The following is a 6,379-nucleotide window of genomic DNA, read 5'->3' on the forward strand; positions in this document are numbered from 1 at the left end:
TGCGCGGGACTCAACTTTTTGGTGACGAACAGAGTGTTCCTCTGTTTTTAATTCCTGCTCTTGCAGTCTATCTTCTAAGTCCTGCCTCCTTGTAGCATGGGCGTCTGCATCTCGCTCGCGCTCTTAGCTACGGTACTGCAGATTTTGTCGCCGAACAGCATGGTCTGATGTATTTTGTGTCTGCTCCAGAGCTCGCATACCCTCATCCTGTCTTTGCGTTGCGCGAGCTACTGCATCAAGATCCCTTTCATCCCGTCGAAATCGAGCACTCCTTCGTCTTTTAGATCGGGCCAGGGCGTCACAATTACGCTCTACTTCGCGAATATCAGCTTTGCACTCACGAGTGTCAGTTAAACGTTGAGAATTTCGAAGGCAAACGCCTGCAATATTCTCTATGAAGTAGACACGACTACGATTAATGCCATCTTGACGCCTTTGATTAACGGATTTTTTAGACGCGCGCGGCATTTTCAATAAACTAAAGATTTTATTCCCAAATATTTCGAATATTAAAGTTATGTTAAGATAATAAAGAATAATTATATATGAATTGAAACTAAAGATAGATACTGAAAAAGAAAATAATTATAATATTAACTTATTTGTTAATTTAATTGTTAGTTTGAATCATATACAATATATATTATTATATTTAATCATATATAAATAAGGATTGAAAAAGTATAATATTATAAATCAGTGTCATTAAAAAGACTATCTAAGCTTTTGGAATTAACTTGCGATTTTTCCAGTTAGATAAAATCCAGTACAAAAGGTGCATTGCAAACATCCAGAAAATATATTTCAGAGCATTGCCAGAGTCAATGCGCTTACACGAGCACTAACACTCACTTATTATTGTTCCACCGCTAGCAAGTGCGCCTCACACTCTTGCCATTATCTATACAATGCATAGATATGTCAAACTGCAGACTAATCGGATCACGATAAATCGCAACGACTGAGCCCCATGGGTGCCCGCGACCATTTTAGTGTGCCCACATAGAGTAAGACTGCTGAGAGTGGCAGCCGAACGCCGGCCCCGAAAGCCGAACGTTCAGTATGAAGCCGCATATCGCTCAGCGCACAACGTCGCTGCGGCTGATGCCTTTTCATAATGTTGTTTTAAATCCTTGCAGCCCAAATACATATGTGTGTTAATAAATTTGTTTTGCTAAGGGCAAATTGCGGTTTTTTAACCGTGCGTATAACTGGGCATTGAATTTAAATTTTATATTCTATTTATAAACAACTAAAAATTGCTATCACAACGATGCGTTTGCAGCTTTGTAAGGAGAGTTCCTAAGCTCGCAATTGGCAAACACAACCTTTTTTCGTCCATAAATTAATTTTGCGACTTTATAATAAACACAGAAGTCCGATGTTGATAAGAATTATCTCTTATATGTGGAGCAAGGGAAGCCTCGTAAATGCCAAGGTAGATTGAAATATCTAGCTGGACAACAATATTTTTAATACGAAAACTTAATTAATCAATTAATTGCTTTTTGCAGATTAATATTAATCTAGTTGTAGCCGATATATTGGGTCATTAAATTATTCGTAATTCGCTTCCGATTTCATTTTTCAGTGAAAATTTATATGTATGTCTTTATGACGAAAAATAAGAAACATGAATTTATTCATTTAAAGTGCTGTTTGAATTATGTGGAAATGTAGTCTGTGCTTGTGTATCCTTTTACCGTGGCCATTTTCTTCTAATTAGGCGAGCCCACAATGGAAATTGCGAATGCAAAATGCAATTGCAGTTTTGTGCCTCCGGCTTACAATTCGAAACTTGTTGCAAACCAAGAAATATGAGCTCTCCCTGCGAATAGCAGCCTACCTGGCTTTACTGGCTACTAAACGCTTTCCAATTGCCATTCATACTTAATGAGCCGACATGAGCTGGTGCACATGAAAAGCAACAGTATCATTAGCTTCCCGCTTATACACAAATGTGCATGTATTGGAGTGTGTGTGTGTGTATGTGTGTGTGTGAGTGTGTTAAACAAAGCAACAGCAGCACAATGGCAACGGCAACCATGGTAATGGAAATAGCAATTGCCACCTACCATGTTCAAAAATTTTATAAAACTCCATTAGCTGCACACTGAACCGTGCTCCGTATTTATAGCTGTTGGTGTTGCCGGTTGAAGTCGAATCTGGCAGCTGCCTGCGCTTGCAACCACGGGGCGTGTGCACGATGTGCAGCACAATTGAACAGAGACTGACCCTTTTAAGTAGCTGTTAAACAACTCGTGCAACATCGCAAGCAGCCTCTGCTTTGGCTGCTTAGCGACAATTGCAGCTACAATTAAACTTAATTGCAGCTAAGCGCTTTTGCCCTCACACCTCGCGCCCGTGCATTGCTGTCAGCCAGACGCCAGCAGCCAGTCGACAGCCGCCAGCAGCCATCCACCATCTGCCATACGCTGGTGCTTGCCAGCTCATTAAATTGAATGTGCATACTTCAAGAGCAATTAATTTTGCCGCAGCCCCAAAAATATGCAATAAAAATAGTTGCCAGCACAAAAATGTATGGCGCTCCTGTCTGTCAGACAGTCAGTCCCTCCGCCGTGGCGAGCAGTTTCCTGCTCGACTATTCTTGTTTATGCAATCAACTTTAAGAGCACTACTTCTGTCATGTCGGCACTAAGTATGCCGCGACTTGCTTTTGCAACTCATGTATATTTATGGTCTGATATACCCTACCAGGAAACGTGCAAAACTAAGGTAATATTTAGGAGAATGTGGAAGCTCCCAACTTAGCGTATATTGGCTTAATAGGACTTTAATATTCGAATAAAAACCCATAAGCCAAGACTTTGTAAGTATTACTCCTCTGTAGATTTGGAAAATATTGCAGTAAGATTCAACTACATGATAATCTGATGCGAATATCTATGTTTTTTATCGATAGATAGATTTAAAGAAATCGATTATTGGGAATTAATTATTCACATTAATTAACACATAGTATGTGGAGCGTATCTCTTAGTCGGGCATTCTTGACTCAAGTCCTCTTTGGTTATCCTGTTGTTCATCATGCAGTTTTGGTCGTATGCCCGCCAGCTGCTTATTGAAAATAACTTTGCTCCGCACAACTTTTTGGGCTGTTGCGGCCACAGGGAAAGCATAAAAAGGGAAAAACTTCGCATGGGGCATGTGAGTAGCCAGTTGGGGATACACATTGGCGAGGCCAGTGAGTGGCAGCAACACACACAGGTACAGCCCCGAGTGCAGTAATTCGTGGACAAATGCGCATTTTACTACCTGGCGCTGAGGTGGCCTTGTGTCTGCACACCTGCACATCCACTGGCTGGCCCATTCGACTGTGTGGCAGGCTTTCTGGGTGTCGAGGCTTCGGTGCCTGCTTAGAACGAGTATTTGTTTATTTACACTTTTCTGCCGCAAAGCTTCTGTTGACGCAAACTAATACATATACGAGTGTGCCAAGGATTCACATATAAGACATTGGCGTGCGCTTGTATGCGTACTTCTGCGTATGTGCTCGAACGTGTTTGCGTGTGTGTTTGTGTTCTATCGTCTAACGTCTGTGCACAGCGCTGAGTGGCAGCTACTTTGCTGATAGCTGAATAAAATAAACTGATTGCGTAGTGCGGATTGACATTCTGATTGTTGCATTGTGGCAAGCTGCCTTGCAGCACTGCGTCCGCATTTTGTCACACACAAAGGCAACAAATCAAAATGCAATCATTGACATTTGTGCTAAGCAAGCAGACGCGATAATGTGCCTGACATGCGAAGAGCCGGTATGTCGAAAACAGATATAATTCCGTGCACAAGGATTCCAGGACTTAAGAAGTAATTGATGTATCCATACAAGATAGATAAAAAAATATAAAACTCATATCAAGGAAGATACAATATGTTATATCCTAAATATGCAAAGGGTGCAAGCTTAAATATATTAAATCAAAGTTTTGAAAATGAGATTAAATGTATAACATACTAGCTACAAGAGATGACAAATAAGATACACAATTCTTTTACAAAATAAAACCTATAACATCTAAGATATAATACAAATTATACACAAGTATAAATGTTACAAGTAGATATCCGACACGAATATGTAATATACACACCTAAAATTAAAATGTTACACACTATATATATTATCCAGATATAAGCGATAAAAGATAAGATACATAAATAACCCCCGAAAAAAAGCTATATAACATGATATTATAAAAAGGATAAACAAGGATATATGATACCAGTAGAAGATATCCGACACGAATATGTATGATACATATAATTAAAATAAATGGATATACAGAAAATTTCGTATAACATTTAAATTTAAGTTATCATGTGTTGATATAAAACATTATGTGTAAAAGTGACGATACAGTGATGCAACAAAATACATACATTGTATTTCTGCAGCATCGTCGTGTTCATACGCCAACCCCTGAATACAGAAGTTAACTTAAAAGTGTACCCTCCAATTGCCATAAAATATGCCGAATACGCCATGTTGACCTTGAGGTCTTAGTGTAGGCCCAAACTACCTTTTAACACTGGGCGACCTTTTTAAAAATCCATTTCATTTTATTGTGCACATTTAGACTGGCATTTAAAAAATGTTTTGTTGGTTATTTTGCTGGTTAGCTGGGAATACTTCTGCATTATTTGACAGGGATTCAAGCAGAAACTTGGACTGAAAATAATGAGAGCGCATAAATAAGCATGGCATTTGTGCTTACTGAATATAAATTGCCATTGGCAACACAGGTACATTTCGACACTCAGCCAATAATAACTAAAAGCATTCTTAAAGAATGCCTTTAAATGCCACATTAATTTAGATAAACAGGAGGCACCGTAAAGCGTCTTGCAGATAAAAAACTCTAGCACATCTGGCAGCTAAGATTAACGTGTATCTTAATTTGACTTAATTTGACCATTACATAGCACTTTAAAACTATAAACTGTGTAGACTACTGCTACTAGGTAATATAGTGACCCATTTTCTGTTTTCAGATCAATAATATATTATGTATATTTTTATCAAAACAATCTCTGTAATACATTACACATTTCGTAACAAAATTACAAAACTCTCTCCAAGGTTGAACAAAAATGAGTAATGGCATGAACGAACCGAGAATGGAGCACATGTGGTGAATTGGCTTGGATGCCACACTATAGCAGCTGCCGGCTCCGGGCGGAAGCGGAAGTAAGAGCTAAGTACGGCAGCAACAAGCTCCCAATTGATTTAACACGCCAGCTGCAGGACTGTCTCGACTTTAGCTGCTGCTCTTGTATGATGTATGATGAACAATGCAAGAAGTTCGCAAGCAGCCATGCAACCTATGGGTAGGTGTGGGTCTGGGCGTGGTTCTCTGTGCAACATGTGTGCAAGTTGGAAATATGCGCAAAATATTTCAAACTGCCACACACATTGTGTAAATACTCCAGCTGCAAGTAGCAAATTATTTAGTTAGTTACCGCGCAGTAAAGATGAAATTTAAAATTGCACTAAATACACTTGGCTGACGAACCCACTATTGTATAAGATATAATTGCTATGAATCGGTAAGAACTAGTGCACAATGTCAGTGGACTGCACAAATTCCATTTAAAAAATGCAAATGTGAGTTAGTTTCCATAAGGCAAGCCAACCCAATTAAATTGCATCGATATAAACTGCGGAATTTAGTAAACCTTTGTGGTGGAATTTTCTGGGAACTCGACTGGCTATGGTCAGCTGTAGTGTTCCAATTCTTGGGAAATGCATTATACCCAGTGGTAACAAATGCTTACTTCATAAATGCAAATTTATAAAAAAAAATATTTGAAAAATTATTGGCAAAACTCAATTGAATTCAGATGAATTCAACATTCACACCAATTGTAAGAATATTCGAATAAAATTTATGCAAAAGTGTTTTAAATTTTAAAGTCTGACACAAAATGCAATTACAGGGAACCTGACAAAAATTGCAAATCTTAAGATATTATGCGTAAATGTAATCAAGATGAATGCTGCAATTTGTGTGGCAACTAAACGCGAGCCGAGCTCAGCCGAGCCGAGTCGACTTGGCTGTCAAATCTAATTTTACTATTTATCATTTGGTTAACTTTGTTGCTGTAAATGTGGTTTGGCTGGAAAGCGCTGTCAGTCTGAGGCAACTTAATTTTTAATGAGTCAATTTGAATTTGACAAGGCAAAGGAGCTTGGCTGTTACCACGCCCACAGTGACATTCACTTTGTCATTGGTGTCGTTATGGCCGTTGACAAATTAGCGCAACATCCGCAAAATCCATCAGGGAAACTCTGTTGCCGTTGCTGTTGTCTGAAGAGGCAGGCAACATCTAATTTCGATAATGAAATTCGGAAGTGGCT

The 6,379-nt window shown here is 38.9% G+C and overlaps 1 long non-coding RNA gene across 1 annotated transcript; it reads left to right on the forward strand.

Annotated features, from left to right (window-relative positions):
- Window positions 1–5,018: 5,018 nt before the first annotated feature.
- On the forward strand, window positions 5,019–5,516 carry LOC135435099 (uncharacterized). Its single transcript, XR_010437332.1, has 2 exons — window positions 5,019–5,209; window positions 5,267–5,516. It is a non-coding gene; the product is annotated as an uncharacterized LOC135435099 (long non-coding RNA).
- Window positions 5,517–6,379: the final 863 nt, after the last annotated feature.

This window comes from Drosophila montana, unplaced genomic scaffold, assembly GCF_035044405.1.
Source record: "Drosophila montana isolate Dmon_TW-CO22-7 unplaced genomic scaffold, ASM3504440v1 contig_3511_1, whole genome shotgun sequence".
NCBI classification, from domain to species: domain Eukaryota; kingdom Metazoa; phylum Arthropoda; class Insecta; order Diptera; family Drosophilidae; genus Drosophila; species Drosophila montana.